This window comes from Rhinatrema bivittatum, chromosome 11, assembly GCF_901001135.1.
Source record: "Rhinatrema bivittatum chromosome 11, aRhiBiv1.1, whole genome shotgun sequence".
NCBI classification, from domain to species: Eukaryota; Metazoa; Chordata; class Amphibia; order Gymnophiona; family Rhinatrematidae; genus Rhinatrema; species Rhinatrema bivittatum.
In genome coordinates, this window is record NC_042625.1 from 92,240,027 (window position 1) to 92,257,468 (window position 17,442).

General features: G+C 45.5%; 1 protein-coding gene across 3 annotated transcripts in view; it reads left to right on the forward strand.

The window, feature by feature from the left end:
* The window catches only part of FHL3 (four and a half LIM domains 3), a 52,354-nt gene that overhangs the window by 13,408 nt on the left and 21,504 nt on the right, over positions 1-17,442 (forward strand). Inside the window, exon 1 of one of the 3 annotated variants that reach the window (XM_029571214.1) lies at positions 3,817-3,942. The exons of the other annotated variants lie outside the window; for them this stretch is intronic. The gene's annotated coding sequence lies outside the window, so the exon portion shown is untranslated. Of the gene's footprint in view, positions 1-3,816; positions 3,943-17,442 lie in introns of those variants that run through there. 3 annotated transcript variants of the gene reach the window in all.

Sequence of the window (17,442 nt, forward strand, 5' to 3'; positions counted from 1 at the left end):
TTCTAGTGTTTCAGATTTGTATTCCATAATTTTTTTAATCCTTTCACGTGTCGGCTCCCCCCCCCCGAGACGGTTGCCACAATGATCTCGTTCACATTTCTGCCTGCCTCTGTTCAGTAGTGTATTGTAAATTAGGACCTTCATGGCAACATTAGGGGAAAAAACCTGTCTTATTTTATCAAAATGATGGATTCCCTGTTTGGCTTTCTCTGCAGCTATTTCCCCTCCCGCATTTTGGCTTGCTAGCAGCATCTGTCATCCGGACTTGTATTCCCAGTTGGAATCTGCCCATGATAACTGAAGATTCCAAAGTGGGACATGGTGGATCATCCTTCCTTCCTGGCAGCCAGCCCCTTTGTCCCCTTTGAATGGAGACTAAAACATACAATGCCTCTGTATCGCTCCATGGTGAGACCTCGTTCTGATCATCAGAATTAGAAAAGGTACAGAGAAAGGCAACCAAATTGATAAAGGGGATGGAACGATTCCCCTATGAGGAAAGACTAAAGAGGTTAGGACTTTTCAGCTTGGAGAAGAGACGGCTGAGGGGGGATATGATAGAGGTGTTTAAAATCATGAGTGGAATGGAACGAGTAAACAATCAGTTGTTTTCTCTTTCAAAAAGTTAAAAGACCAGGGGACACACAATGAAGTTACTAGGTAATACATTTAAAAGAAATGAGAGAATATTTTTTTACTTAACGTGTAATTAAATTCTGGAATTCGTTGCCAGAGGATGTGGTGAAAGCTATTAGTGTAGCTGCTTTTAAAACATGTTTGGACAAGTTCTTGGAGGAAAAGCCCATTAACCATTATTAAGGTGGACTTGCAGAAATCTCTGGGATAAGCAGCTTGGACTCTGTCTACCCCTTGGGATCCTGCCAGGTACTTATAATCTGGATTGGCCACTGTTGGAAACAGGATGCTGGTCTGACCCAGTATGGCAGGTCTGATGTTCTCATGTTCTTGATTCTGTTTTGGCTTAACAGTAAGGGACAGCACCCCAGGTTCAGGGCATCACTAAAGCATGCTTGCTGGAAATTGCATGCCCTGGTTCATAAATACTTCCTCTATGCACTAGGGGCTCAATACTGTCGGATACAGATTTAGGCCAGAAGGACCCTTTGTCTGGCCCACTGTGACAGGAGAGACACTTTGTCTTCTGATTCCAAAACTGGGGCTGGTGTGTTCCTGTGTCAGATGCTCCCTCCCAGTGACTGGGAGCAAAGTCCTAAGCCTGCCAAATTCAGATGCTCGTTCTACTACTGGAATCCTGCACAGGGTGGGGGGTGGTAGAAAAGTCCATGGGAGGCCTGCCAGAAAACAGGGTTGTGCTGCTGAATATGAGGAGAGGCCGTCTCCCAAATCCTGCTATCCATCTCCTTAAGGGGGAGAGAGACCTGTGCTTCCCACTGTAGCAGGTTCCCCTCCTGGTAGCAGGTCTTCTCACTGCAGTGGCTGCTAAATTCATCTTTGATCCCAAAACATTCTCCTGGAGCTTTGAAATATCACAGAATGCTGGAGCCCAGGCGTTTCTGGTGCTAGGTACGGAATTCAGTTTTATTTCCTGGGAAATTTAAATACGGTGGGACAAAACCAGGGCTGGCTGGCTGGCTGACCCCGAGGATCTGCTCATGGGAGATGCAGTTTCCATGTGAAACCTTTTTCATTAATGTCCAACTGCTACATGTTTTAGAGTTACTACTGAGAGAGAACTGATTGTTCTCCCTGCATAGGGCATGGCCGGCCATCGACCACCCCTTGTAACTCAATGACGTCACGAGCCAGGGAGTACAGACTGTGTTTTAGGGAGGCGTGAGGGGTTCCTGTGTGCAATAATCCAGCACCAGGTAAGTTCTTTTGCCATGATATAGTCGCACTCCTTCCTTATTTATTTCCACACATTTCATTTGCTTTTGCCATTAAAAAAAACAAAAACTTTTTTTTTTTTGGCTATTGAAGGTCCCAAAATAGGAACGGTGGAGAATTATTCTATCAATGGCCCTCAAGTCACTCATGGCTTTCTTGTTAAAGGATGCATAGGAAGACCTGTCCGATCCCTTAGGCTTCAGCCATGAAACAAGCTGTATTAAGAATCCATTTATCCAGTCACTTAACGATACTCCTTCAAAGTATTTTTTGCCATAGGCAAAAGATGTAAGAGAACTCTCCCTTTTCTTTTTTCTTAAACCATAAGGCCCTTTTGAAATGTATCTTTTTTTTTTTTCCCTTGCAGGAGATCCTCTTGCCTTTCACAAGCTAATGATTCATGCCTCACCCGATGCAGACAGGGCGCGGCCTGTAATTACTCCAAACATTCTATATCCCTCCGCTTTTTTTCCCAAGGCCTCACCTTCCCTCTGTTTTGGAAACAGGAAGGAAAAGAGACCTGGTTTTGCTTTTTCCTGGGAGCAGGTCCTAGCTGAGCCCTCCTCATGGGAGGGCACCTGGCCTTTGCTGGGGGTGGAATGAACAGGTACCAAGTGATGCTCCTTTCTATGGGGGCAGAATGCTAATTAAAGCCTGATTTGGCCTGGAGTATGTAATACTTTCCCTACAAGTCATTGTGCCTACCTGAGGTTTTGGCTGATGAAAGGGATGACATACAGTCTGAACGTCAAAGAGAACAACAGGTATCCCACCCACAGTGCTTCTATTTATTTAAGCTAATACTATAATTCAGGCACCGTAAAATAAATTTGCCAGGATTCATTACACAGGTCTTGCACAGTTGCTGTGTGTGTATGCGAATACCGGAGCAGGGCTGAAAGACTGGAATAAAAAATCAGATTGCCTTTGTCCGTGCTGTCTTCCTTCCTGCCCCTTCCCTGCACTGAGCACATGCACCATTGGAAGGGACAGTAGGCAGAGATGACCAGCCTCCAGTCATTTTCTTATCGTTTACAATTTGCATAAATTAGCCTTTGGGATTATAGCAGATGTGAGAATAGAGAGGAGGCCTCTCTCAGCTGTCTAAAAGATCAGTCTAACCATGAACACCCTCCTGAGGTGCCAATCCCAGCAGGGTCAACACAGTCTTTCATCCTCCTAAGAATAAAACTAATTCTGAAACAGTTTTGGGGTGGAAGCCCTGTGTAAAAACACCTGGATTATTCATGTCATGACACACGTAAGAATTTCTGTTGAAATTGTGGACTTCAGAGTCTCTTGAGTTTGTGCCTTTTTTTCCCATGCTGTGAGCTGCCTTCTAAGGACAGCTGCGACAGTGACGACGTAGAATAATTATTTTTAGCTCGCACAGCACCAGCTCATTTTATTTATTTATTTATTTGTTATTTTTATTATACCGAGTTTCATGATAGGAATCACATCAACCCGGTTTACAATTAACAATGTGAGTAAAGGCAGAGAGTAACAAAGTAAAGAACATTTCCCAATACAAGAACAAATATAGTATGAAACTTAACAAATATTATAACAATATTTTGGATGTGAGAAAGTTACAAAAAACATGGAAAAATAACGGATATGAAAGGAGAAGAATTGTAGAACGACTATAAGCATTTTAACCAGCTGTATCAATTAATAAATATGTATAATATTATAAAATGTAGATGTGTAGCAAAATGATTAGATAAGATATTGTTGTGAAGTATAATAAAATGTTGCTGTGACTGCGTGTGAAGTTAGTGGGATTTTTTTTTTTTTTTTTTTTTTACAGTTCCTAACTTTTGTGTTCATGTTTGTTTTGTTTTTTAGTGTTACAAGTCATAAACTTGTAACACTAAAATAACTAAAATAAAATGTATTACAAACATGACTTGTAATACAAGTCATGTTTGTTTTGTTTTTTAGTGTTACAAGTCATAAACTTATCAGGCAGCTCTGAAAGAGGATAATTTTATATCGCCCATGACGGGCGAAAATCTGCCTGTTGACAGTACCTGCAGCCTTTAGCCTGAATTCTCAGGGTTGACATGGGTAAGTGTGCATAAAATCGCTCCTGAGCAGACTGGATGGACCTTGATGGTCTTCATCTGCCCTCATTTATGTAAAGTTCACTTTGAACATTAGCCTGTATGTATGGAGCCCTGGTGACATATACACGCATGTGTTTACACCAGCAGCTTAGCAGACATGTAGATTTACCGCAGTCTGGGGTGAGAATGGTTTGCCTGTCTCAGGAATGCGTATTTCCAGTGTGCATAAAATTACTTGACAGATCACTTCTGTGTCCCTACTCTCCCCATTTATGTGCATATAGATGGGTGGGTTGCACATGAATCCGTTAGAAAATTCAGCCCCAGGAGTTGCGCCTGTCCCTTTAAGAGCAGTTTGTGGCTCATCCCTGGCTGATAGGAATGAGCAGGGAGGTGGGATTTTCCTGTTTGCTGTGGAGCCTGCTGGGTTATTTGCACAACTGCTCAGTTAGACAAGGTGGGGGCTTGCCTTTTGATTTTACAGTGAGGGGAGGGGGGTCTGCCTTCTATTGCTTTCTTCTTGTGAACCAGGCGGGCTTAATATATTAGGTTTTGTTTGAGTGTAATGTTCCCAACAAAATGGCAATATAGGGAGCTTGAAGAGCCAAAAACTCCACAGAGCTTTGGCAGTGCCCTTCCTATAAGCAAATGGGGACAGAGCGGTGTAAGTTACACCCATTTTCAAAATGGATTTTGCCCTTGGAAGTCTCTTTAGAAAATTACCACAAAGATCTAAACCTGTAGACATGGAAGAGGGTAACTACTTCCTAGGTTTCCATGGGAGGAGGGTGAAAGGGGTAATATTTCTTTATGGAAAGGGTGGTAGAGACAAGGACAGAAGGGACTGAGAGACGTCTTCATCTGCTGTCTTGTCCTGGGTTTCTATGATGAGTATGGAGGGTCAGTATCCATCTTACAGAGACTTGGGTGCAGACCGAAGCATTACCTTGATGCAAATGAAATGTATTTATTTCAATTTGATAACTCACCCCGGTCCTGAGCCACCTTTAGTATACAGTTTATCATTTAAAAAGTCCAATAAACTGCAGAACATCTATTCCATTGTAAAGAAGTCTTTATTTGGGCTGTATGTCGGGCCTGCTATGCCTGTTTTTTCTGCATTCTTATAGTTTGTCTGGTTGTGCTATTCACAGAGAACATTGTCTTCTTAAAGTCCTCCCAATGTATTCCATGAATTACTGTGGAAAGTTCTAGATAATCATAGAAACAAATGTAGAGCCTTTGTTTTCCATTCTGCTAAACTGTCCTGGATCTCCAAAACTGACAGAATTAATAGGTGTAGTATGAGAGGCAGTACCCCCGTCCCTCAGATGTGCATGCTGGTACTAAATCTGCCCCCCGCCCCCAACCACCACCAGTGTGATCTCCCTGTCCCTTGCACAGACTCCTCAAAAGCAAGCAGGCAACGTACACCTATGACTGCAAGCTGATTTGGGGCAGATACAAAGGACGCTGATAAGAACATTCAGGCTGATACAGTACAGTGCGCTCCGGCGGAGCGCACTGTTAACCCGCGATTGGACGCGCGTTTTTGACGCACTAGCTTTACCCCTTATTCAGTAAGGGGTAATAGCGCGTCTAAAACGCACGTCCAACCTCCCCGAGACTAATAGCGCCCGCAACATGAAAATGCATGTTGATGGCCCTATTAATTATTCCCGCGCGATTCAGTAAGTAAAATGTGCGGCCAAGCCACACATTTTACTTTCAGAAATTAGCGCCTACCCAAAGGTAGGCGTTAATTTCTGCCGGCACCGGGAAAGTGTACAGAAAAGCCATGATATTAAGTCGGAGGTCCCAAAGTAAAAAAAATAATTTAAAATTTAAAATGGGCTCGCGGGTTGAAAACAGGACGCTCAATTTTGCTGGTGTCCGGTTTTCGAACGCGTGGCTGTCAGCGGGTTTGAGAACCAACGCTGGCAAAATTGAGCGTCGGCTGTCAAACCCACTGACAGCCGCCGCTCCTGTCCAAAAAGAGGCACTAGGGATGCGCTAGTGTCCCTAGTGCCTCTTTTTACCGCGGGCCATCATTTAAATACTGAATCGGCCTGAATGTTAGGATGTGGCAGTACTACAGACACACCCCCTCCCCTCCCCCACTCCAGAACAGATGCAAGGGGAGCGGTAATAAGGAGAAAACAAGGCGCAGATAAAGGCAGCATAGCCTAGCATAGCGGTAAGCAATGTGCCACAAACAGGCCTGCTTTTCAGCATATTCATACTGAATATGCATAAGATCTATTTGCATGCACTTCCTCCATTATATGCAAATATGCTGCATCTTGCATTTAGCTTGTGGATATTTTGCAAACCAGACCTCTTTGCTGCCCTCGAACATCAGAGTTGCCTGTCCCTGACCTAGTGGCACTGTCGGCCATGGGATAGCTGGATGGGAACCAGGCCAGGCTCCAGCTTCTCAGAAACTGATCGGGTCAGTGGCGGCAAGGGAAACGGGTGGCTGGATGTTAATATAACTGTCTCATTAGTTTTGGTAGCTGTTTAGATAAGTACGTTTTGGAGCTTGTATGTTCGTTCACTCAGAATGGTAGAGAACGAGAAGGCGACCAGAAAACCTGGCTTAGATAAGGATAGCCCATAGGTGCTCAAGCTTTTGCAGCTGGGATATATCCCTGGCAGTGTAGACTAGAATAAGCTGGGGGATTGAATGGGTTAGTGGATCTTTATCTGCCATCATCTACTATGTTATCTTAGCTTTGTAGGTCAAACCAGACTATATTACTGTACTTTATACCATTTTATTATGAACATTATCATGTAAAAAAATACCAAAACACTTGCTATATGACTTACAGTGTACCTTTGAGTTATAGGGTTGGACTTTAAAAGTTTTTGAAAGACATCTTTGAACATAAGTGAAACTACTTTGTATTAAAGCATTCATTTTTGGATCATAATTGTTAGCAATAGCTTCCTTCTTCTCTAGTGATTTCAGATCCTAACTTTGTTGCAGCCCCTGAAAAAAAGCTGCCTCAAGTAATGCAGACACAGGGAGATGCATTTTTCTCACTGCCCAGACATTGTTGTAGACAGCGGGAAGACATGGTCAACACAAAATCCTGTGGGTCTGCTTGGGTGATGTTTGTAATGTCAGCGGCAGAGAGTGGAGCCTCTGAGTCCGCTGCACACATTCTGTTGGGCGCTTCTCTACCCTAGGTCAGTTTCATCTGTTGTGTCACTAGCAGAGAGAGAGTGAGACCCTGTCATTTCACAGCATTTTCATAATTGCAAATCTGGTTTTTGGTTCTAGTTGACAAGCGCCCCCTAATTCTACATCTTGCCTTAGCTGGCGGCAGTGTTCCCTTCTCATTTTGATTCCTGATTGCAGAGTACTTGAGAGTAGCGGTGCTGAATCTTTTTATGGTTGAGGAGATACCTCCTGTGGATGTAGAAGGATAGATATGACGAGCCCGGCTGCATGTTTGTGTGCTGCGCAGGGAGCAGCAGATGAGTGAGACAACACAAAGTTGGGCAACTAGCAGGGTACTCGCTTGCCTGCCGGCCAAGCAGACTACTAAACGTTATTCCCTGAAAATGTGAGAGCATCCTGAAATTTTCTCTTATGACGACCAAAACCATGGGAGCTCTTTCAGATTGGGATGCGTAGGCTTCGTGACTTTCAGAACCGAGCCAGTCCTGTGACGGAGAACCTCTGGCACTGAAAATGCTCCCCCGTTTCTGCCAAGTCTGTGGCGGAAGAGAGATCCGATTCCCGAATTGGTTAAGGGACGTTTTTGGCTCTGCTGTCCAGGCCTCCCTGCATACTTTTGCAATAGAATCCAGATGTGTGGCTGTGAGGTAGCTGGGCAGAGAGAATGCCGACTTTGGAGTCTTCATTATTGATGTGGGGCTAGAAATAACCCACTCTTCAGTCCTTGGCAAGATTTGGACTGCATGAGCTGAGAATCTGCTAATCTTCCTCTCTGCTTTGGACTCCGGGCTCAGCAGGGTACTGCTTTCTGAGGTTCGTGACTAACAGCAGGCACAATCTGTTTATTCACTTTAAAAGCATTATGCCAAGAAAGTAAGTCTTACGGGGGCTGAGCGAGTAGTTCTTGGTGGGGCCAGGAAACGTTTCTTTGGAGGAAGAGGGGCGGCATTTAATCAAGTAGTATCCCCTTAACGCTGATCACTTTTTTTTTTTTTTTATTCTGACATTCTGAAGCCCTGGCATGGGTGAACTAGTGCCTGCCGACCTTTACTTGTACTCCTGATGATCACAAAATTATAGATGGCAAGAGGATAAGAACATAAGAAATTGCCATGCTGGGTCAGACCAAGGGTCCATCAAGCCCAGCATCCTGTTTCCAACAGAGGCCAAACCAGTCCACAAGAAACTGGCAATTACTCAAACACCAAGAAGATCCCATGCTACTGATGCAATTAATAGCAGTGGCTATTCCCTAAGTAAACTTGATTAATAGCAATTTATGGACTTCTCCTCCAAGAACTTATCCAAACCTTTTTTGAACCCAGCTACACTAACTGCACTAACCACATCCTCTGGCAACAAATTCCAGAGCTTAATTGTGCGTTGAGTGAAAAAGAATTTTCTCTGATTAGTTTTAAATGTGCTACTTTCTAACTTCATGGAGTGCCCCCTAGTCTTTCTATTATCTGAAAGAATAAATAACCGATTCACATCTACCCGTTCAAGACCTCTCATGATCTTAAAGACCTCTATCATATCCCCCCTCAGCCGTCTCTTCTCCAAGCTGAACAGCCCTAACCTCTTCAGCCTTTCCTCATAGGGGAGCTGTTCCATCCCCTTTATCATTTTGGTTGCCCTTCTCTGTACCTTCTCCATCGCAACTATATCTTTTTTGAGATGCGGCGACCAGAATTGTTCACAGTACTCAAGATGCGGTCTCACCATGGAGTGATACAGAGGCAATTATGACATTTTCTGTTTTATTAACCATTCCCTTTCTAATAATTCCTAACATTCATACTCTCATAGGAAGAATTACCCTTTCAAATCAAGCCCTCCACATTGCAGACTTCATTGGCATCATCCTCTTAAACAGTGTTACCGCTACTGAAAAGTCATGAACTTGCTTGGAAGGAAAGAAGATGCCCTTCCAGTAGCATTTTCCCAAGCCCTACCCTGTCTGGTTTTCCAGATAGCCATAAAGAATATGTGTGAGAGACTTGCATGCACAGATTCTCCAGCGTATGCAAATACACCTCGTGCATATTCATTGCAGTGATCCTGAAAACCAGCTGGTGTAGGTGCGTGCCAACACGCCCTTACAGGCATGGCCAGCCAGTCTCCTCCTCCTGCACAGTGGATTCCCCTGGAAACCCCTCTCCTGGCACATGGTGCAACCCATCTTCCAGACTGTTCATGAGAAACGTGTGCAATAGCTCCCCCCTCCCCCTGCTGGTACAATGATAGCATTTTCAGCCATAAGACAAACAAAGAAGATCTACATACAGTTATAGGCCTGTTTTCCTGTTTAAGCACTTTGGTAAATCGGCATAAAGGGTATCATTTGTTTAGTTTCAATAACTTGTATTGACTTACAAAGAAGGAAGGCATTATAGGATGCTATGTGCAGGACCTTTCAGGCGACTGCTTCCTGCAGTCCTGCAAGCCAGATAGTGGTGGGAGTCTACCCTCCACTATCGCCTCCGACTCTCCAAACAAGTGACATTGACCTGGAACGCAGACCCAGGCCAGCAGTACTGGGCATGGGTGCATGATACCCTTCTCCCTCGACAACTTGGAACAAATTTGTCCCCAAAGGCCTTTCAAAACCAGACTTATAAAGCGTGACTTCAGTGCCGGGGAAAAATCGTGAAAACTATTATAAAGAGTAAAATGACAACATTTAGATAGACATGATTTAATGGGACAAAGCCAGCATTGATTTACCCAAGGGAAGTCTTGCCTCACAAATCTCCTACATTTTTTTGAAGGGATGAATAAACATGTAGATAACGGTGAATCGGTAGATGTAGTGTATTTGGATCTTCAGAAGGCGTTTGACAAAGTCCCTCATGAGAGGCTTCTACGAAAACTAAAAAGTCATGGGATAGGAGGCGATGTCCTTTAGTGGATTACAAACTGGCTAAAAGACAGGAAACAGAGAGTAGGATTAAATGGTCAATTTTCTCAGTGGAAGAGGGTAAACAGTGGAGTGCCTCAGGGATCTGTACTTGGACTGGAGCTTTTCAATATATTTATAAATGATCTGGAAAGGGGAGCAACGAGTGAGGTGATCATATTTGCAGATGATACAAAATTATGCAGAATAGTTAAATCTCAAGCGGATTGTGATGAATTGCAGAAGGACCTTCTGAGACTGGAAGATTGGGCATCCAAATGGCAGATAAAATTTAATGTGGACAAGTGCAAGGTGGTGCATATAGGGAAAAGTCACCCATGCTGTATTTACAGGATGTTAGGTTTCATCTTAGGAGATACCACCCAGGAAAGAGATCTAGGCGTCATAGTGGATAATACATTGAAATCATCGGCTCAGTGTGCTGCCGCAGTCAGAAAAGCAAATAGAATGTTAGGAATTATTAGGAAGGGAATGGTTAATAGAACGGAAAATGTCATAATGCCTCTGTATCGCTCCATGGTGAGACTGCACCTTGAATACTGTGTACAATTCTGGTTGCCGCATCTCAAAAAAGTTATAGTTGCGATGGAGAAGGTACAGAGAATAGCAACCAAAATAATAAAGGGGATGGAACAGCTCCCCTATGAGGAAAGGCTAAAGAGGTTAGGACTGTTCAGCTTGGAGAAGAGACCACCGAGGGGGGATATGATAGAGATCTACAAAATAATGAAAGGACATAAACAAGTTAATGTGAATCTGTTACTTACTCTCTCAGATAATTGAAGGACTAAGGGGCACTCCATGAAGTTAGCAAGTAGCTCATTTAAAACAAATCAAAGAAAATTCTTTTTCACTCAGCACATAGTTAAGCTTTGGAATTCATTGCCAGAGGATCTGATTACAGAAGTTAATGTAACTGGGTTTAAAAAAGTTTAGGATAAGTTCCTAGAGGAAAAATCCATAAATTGCTATTAATTAATAAGTAATAGTAGCTTGAGATATTTTAATGTTTGGGTACTTGCCAGGTACTTGTGACTTGGATTGGCCACTGCTGGAAACGGGATACTGGGCTTGATGGACCTTTGGTCTGACTCAGAATGGCATTTCTTCTGTTCTTATACCTTTTCCCTAAAGTGTTGATGCTATCCCCCTGAGCAGCTTCTTCCCGACTGTGATTCGTGTCCTCTCCTTGCAGCTTTATTCTTAAATGTGGCAGAATCCATTTCTGAAGCTGCTGGTGTTGTAACCGTATGAGCTCCAGCCACGTTCTAGCAGCAGTTAGGAGAAAAGTTAAGGCGCCCATCCTAAGCAGTGCCAGATTTAGGCATAGGTAACATAAGCATGTGCCCAGAGCACCAAATTCAGGAAGCACCCCAAAACTGAGCCCCTCCCCGGCCCCCACCTGCATCACTGATTTCCATTGGTGAAACCCAGCAACCCAGGTCCTTTGCCTGTGGAATCCATAGTCTTAAATCCAGCCCCTGTGCTAAGGATAAAAAGCATTTTTATCATTGCCTTTGTGTTGGGCAAAGACAGATGCTTCCTGCCATGCTGTGAACATAGATCCTCCAGGCTGAGTCGGTTTCCTGAATACTGCACCGGAGAATGTACAAGAGTGCCCTGCAACCCCTCCCCAAACATCTGGCAGCATGAGCTGCCTCCAGTCTTTCAGATTGGAAGAGCAGGAAACAGAAATGTTGAGGACTGCTTTGCTGTTGGCCTGCTGAACCCAGCATAGGGGGCAATATCCCCTTCCGTTTGTTCCTGGCGTCCTGCCGGATAATCCTGAAATATTTCTTGATTGGTGAAGCATTTGCAGGATTTAGATGGACATTCATGTTCCTGAGAGCAACAGCAGCTGTCTCTCCTTACTCTGAGCAGCTTTTAAGGCAGACGGAATACGTTAAAATAAATACAATAAAAAGTTGTGCCCGGCATTCGGCATGTTGATGCACTGGTCGTTCACAGTGCTGGAGGGGGAACATCTTTGCTCACTGTGGTACGGTGAATTATGCCAGATCTATAATCTCTGTTCTTCTGCCCCATCCCAGAGAACGGGCCCAAGAAACGCAAGTACTCTGCCACTCCCCACTCAGTGGCAATCAGGTGCATCGCAGGAGTCTTGAACCCTGTGTGTGTGTGTGTGTCGGAGGATAGTCATGGGTGGTGTGTAAATGTTAGTTCCTCCAGGCACCTGTTCAGACCAAGACAAACAAAACAGGAGGGAATACAATTATCCGACTGCAAAAGGTTTGGTTAGAGGAAATCTAGAAACAGCTTGAGCACCATGCTAAAGCATTCATCAGTGGGTCTGTGCCATCAGCTTACCTGCAAGATAGCCGGTGTTTGTCAAGCCATAGGCAGATTTTATAAAGTAAGCCAAATGTTCATGCAATGCGTCTAATAGCAAAGGGCAAATCTCCCTGTGGGACTGGTGATCAGCTGCCTTCACAGAGCGTGCTCAGGTGTGCTTTGGTTTTTTAAAAAATGTTCTCCCTTTTGAGACTCCTAGATCCCCTCTTTATAGGTTCTAGGGAGCACAGATGTGGAAGGGATCCTACGTGGTCATCTTTTGGATAATTCCTGTGAGGTTCCCCCCCCCCCCCCCCCTTCCCTGCAGGCTGGGAGCCGGGCTCCAGTGTTGCCCACAGACCAGAACTGTACAATTAAAGACTGCTACGAGTCTGATCCCTTCCGGGGCTGTGGATGCTACCTTCACAACAGCATCAGCTTGACCCGGCGTGCAGAAGACCTGATCCAGGGGGTCCCCGGATCAGGCTGGCCCTCCTCTGATCCAGTAAATGTATCGCAGCTCGAGTGTCCTCCTCCAGACCCATATGGCTGTTTAGAGCCTGAACCATTTTACCTTTGCATAGAAATGTGACAGCACTTAAGGACCGTAAGGCCCATCCGGTCTACCCAAGTCACTTTCTGGTGCGGTGCCACAGACTCCCATTGACCTCTTTGTAACTAAGGTTATCCTATGTTTTCTTGAATTAACCAGTTTAATTTTGCATTTATATTCCTGAAAAAGCATGTCTGTTTCTAAAGGAGGCCTGATGGGAGCAGGATGTCCCTGTTTGTTTGTTTTTTAAAGGAAGTGTGATGAAGGCTAGTAGTATTTGCTTAAGATAAGGTACAGGGAGGCTTCTGTTTTCTGTTTCCTGTGTGCTGTTGTGCAATGGTAGTACAAGATAAAGCATGCTTCATACCAAGCTGAATTACTTTGCTTTGAGCAACGCATCGGCCTAGCTGACAAGGTTAAATCATGTTTTTCAAAAGGGTTTTTCAGTTTGAAGACCAAACGTTAATTTTCCCCACAAGCTTGGCATGAACATAGATTCCATTCTCCCCACCCCTATGTCCAGCAAACACAGGCAGATCCTTCACCCCATTGCATGCACGCATTTGTTGTTTTTGTGTTTCTTAGGGAACTATCAGAGCATTGGGTCTCTGCAAGCAGGACTGGATCAGCCATCCCTGAACAAACAGAATCAGCTGGCAATCTTCCGCAGGGAGGACTAATTCTGTCAGGGGTGGCGAGTAAAGTAGCTGAAGATGAGAGAGCAATTTCAGCTGGCCTGGTGATACTTGGGACTGACCAAACAGCTGTGCTGATTTCAGGAGAGTTTCTGTGCTTTAAGGGTGTCCATGAGAACCGCACCGGTGAAATTGGGACCAGCTCAGCTGGCTCCTGACCACTGGATCCTGTTATGCTTGCTTAAGAGACTGAAAGACAATTCCGATTTTCAAATGATAAAGCAGTGGTGGGAAGCTGGCGTGAAGGAAGTGAACGAAGCGAGAGGTGCTGTGCTAAGCCCTTCTGGACTTTGCTCTGCTGCTATTTACAACCAGGGAGAAGTCTCCTTCCCTCCCCTCCAGGGCACTGCTTTTCCTCCTCTGCTTTGCGCACTACCTTAGCGACACCTGCTCCCCCCCCCCCCCCCCCCCCCCCGGGGCAGTGGAAGGAATGTGGAGGGTAGCCATGCGTAGCACAGCGATGCCAGGGCTAGCCACTGACACAGGGCAGCCTGTTACCCATTCATTACTCTGAGCGCTCCAGTCCCTTCCATAATGGGCTGCACTGCTTTTGGCTACCTCCCCCACCTAGGTGTGCAGTCGGTGAGGAATGAGGGGTCTGGTGGCATCCGCAGCAAGAAATCTGTTTAGTGTTTGGTGCTTGCCAGGTACTTGTAGCCTGGATTGGCCTCTGTTGGAAACAGGATGCTGGGCTTGATGGACCCTTGGTCTGACCCAGTATGGCAGTTTCTTATGTTCTAAGTCCTATAGGGAGGTGGTGTGTGATGTAGCAGATGTCCTGAATGTAGGGGCAGGAAATGGACTGAGCAGTAAGTTCAGATTCCCCATTACTACTATTAAAATGATTTCTAAAGCAGTACTAGACCTACACATGAGATAATCCCTGCTGTATGGAACTTACACTTCTCAGACTTTTTGTCTGGACAAGATTGTATTTATTGCTTTGACAGGGAGGGGAGGGAAATTGGATTCAGACAACAACTGACACAGGCCCCGACGTTTACAGTCTGGAGAACTGATACGCAGTCATAAGGGGGAAAAGCACAGGACTGCTTCTAGGGCCAAGTCCAAAAGCAAAGCACTTTCAAGCAGCACTGTCTGAATTTTCAAGGCTGCTCACCTGTAAAAATGTTGCTAGCAGGAATTTTGTTATGGGTTTGACAGCTGTTTGGTTTTGATTGTAAATAGTACTACCCTTATCATAAGGCTTGGGGATAACTTCACGGAGCAGCAGTTACTCCCCTTAAGAGAAGCATGGGGGTAACGAGCACGGTGTGGCAGATGCTATCATAAGAAACTTGCTGGCAGACTGGATGGACTATTTGGCCCTTGTTACTGTGTAGTTGCATTTAAAAGCTGAGCTATCAGAGTGGACAGGAATACAACCAGAGAGACAGCATGACACACTGACTCAGGATGTCTATTCTGGGCATCCAGGGCTGCAACGTCCTTCCCATGTCTTTTGACTTTCTGGATGACCTTGGACAAGTCATTTGATCTCCCTGTGCCCCAGCCGTAGTTGGGGACCCGGAGGCAGTTGCAACTCTTTCTCAAGTGTGAGCGTGCAAAGTGCTTGGGGTTCCTGTCTGGATGAAAGGCACCTTAAATTCCAAATTTATGATTGTTTGGTTACTTGCGCTCCCTACTAACGGGACTGCATCGGGAAGTTTGCTGCTAAACCAGCAGTACTTAAACTGGGCCCTGCTTAAAACGTTCTGCAGCATGAAAGGTTGGATGTCCATGCTGGAGATAGCGCATATATTTTAGGTTTTCTTTTTTGATCGTAGACCTGCTAGATTGGACACGGCAGAGAGAGTTTGGTTTGGCAGGGTTACAAAAGGCAGACATAAGAAGCCATTGTTCCCTCAGCTAAGTTTGCTTTTGGGTTTTTTCCTCCTTTTCTTTTCTTCCTGTCATTATGGTAAAATTACTTTTGCTTCACAGAGTTCACTTCTGAGATCAGTTAAAAGGCTTTGAGGTGGCCAGGGATGGGCCAGGATTTAGTTTTTTAGTGCGAGAGATATATTTATTTGCTTTTGATGTTGAGGCTCCTCCCTAAGGGAATGCAGGCACTGTACAGCCAGCATCCTTCCTGCAAGGTGTCCTGTTTGGGGAGGATAATCGGTGAGGGGCAAATTTAGCCATGGACTCAACATTGCACATGAGACGTTTTGCAGAGGGATGCGTTGGCATATGAGATTTTTTTTAATGGTGCCTTTTCATCCTTGATTGAGTACTTTTCAACTCCTAAAGTGGGTTGGTTAAATCCATTCGTTGCGAGGCACCGTTGAACCAATTGGGTTGAAATGTGGTGAGAGGGAGGGGGCTTGGCATCTGCTCTGTTGAAAATGGCCTTGATCTGGCAAGGGAAAGGTTATTTTTAATCGGGGGAAAAGGTTGAAAAGCTCTCCAAATCCATGATGCGTTCTCCCTGCTTTTGAAAGAGGTGGGTTGTTTTTGGTTTTTTTGCACATGCAGAGTAAAAAGATGCAGATTTCTGTTGTCAGATTATCATTTTCAGACTCTAAAGAGACTGGAGAAGATTGCGTGGAAACGCTGACTTGCTGTAACCCGGGGGTCTGCACTGTCTGCTTTTAGATGGAGTTCCTACCTGAACAGAGTTTGTCCATCCTCAGCAAGCTCCGTGTCTGAAGGGCCAGGCTGAGCTATTCCTGCTTTTGGAAGACCAGCCGGACCCCGTGTCCGGCCGGGCGGCGTAATGTGGGCGCAGGCCCACTTCAGAGGCGAGGCGCGTGTGGTTGGAGAGGGGGGGGGGGAAGGTGGAATAGACGGAGGTGAAAACAACGTGGGGACACAAGTAGGGCTGCAACGTGAAGTACGTGAAGGGGGGGGAGGGGGGGACTGAAGGCGAGTGTCATAGAGTCGTGGAATGCAGTGATTGGCTTTAGGTGCAAGGGGGGGGGGCAGATGGAGTAAGCGTGGAGAGCTGGGATAGGTGGGGAGAAAATTCAAACTGCTGGTTAAGCAGTTTTAGTAACGCGGGCTTCAGTCGGTAGCTGGTGAGCGAGAGAGGGTCAGAAGGTTCGCGCGACCCTCCCACCCACCCTTAGTTCTAGGCGATTGTTGTTGGGGAATTGCGGTTTTGTTTGGGGGATTTGTCGCAGCGGGGGCGGTTGGTCCGAGCCATAACTGTTCAATTTTGTTGTTCAAGTTATTTGGATTTTGGTAAAGCCGACGGTGGTTGACAACTGAGGGCTGTTGTCAGGGTGTGGCTCCTTGCCGGATGAGGCGGGGGCCGCTTGGCCAGACTCCTTGCAAGTTGGAGGCGGGAGTACACCTGGGTTGGCTCCTTGCAAGAGAGTGTGGCGGGAGTCGGAACCTGGCGTGTTGGGGCCAAAGAGTGTAACAGAGAGGCTGGTTAGGCTATCCTGCCGGAAGGTGGCGGATAGTCTGGTGGGGGGGTGGGCAATACCAAAGTCCTAGTTGTTTGTGTTAATGTGTGGATATAAGCTCGGACCACTGAATGATTAAAGCTGCGGCCTTGTTTTACCCACAATGAAATGTGTCTGTGATTATTGGATTGTAAGGGGGTGGTTGCGAACGAGTGAGGTCCTGCATGCCCACATTATATCTCCAGTGCATCTGTGGACTTTCTTACATCAGTAGAGGGGTTTTTCTCTCTTTTTCTCCTGCATTCTGGGCTTGGAGAGAGACATTCTGCAGCTAATAAGGGAACCGTGTGAACTGTATTTTGGAAGCGTCACCACAGCAGAGTTTGTCCACAGACCGCAACAGCGTGTAAACCATCTTTTCTCCCATCAGAAACGGATCCTGGTTTAATCCATTCCAGAAGGGCTTCTCGTGGCACATCCAAGCTTCTAACAGACGAC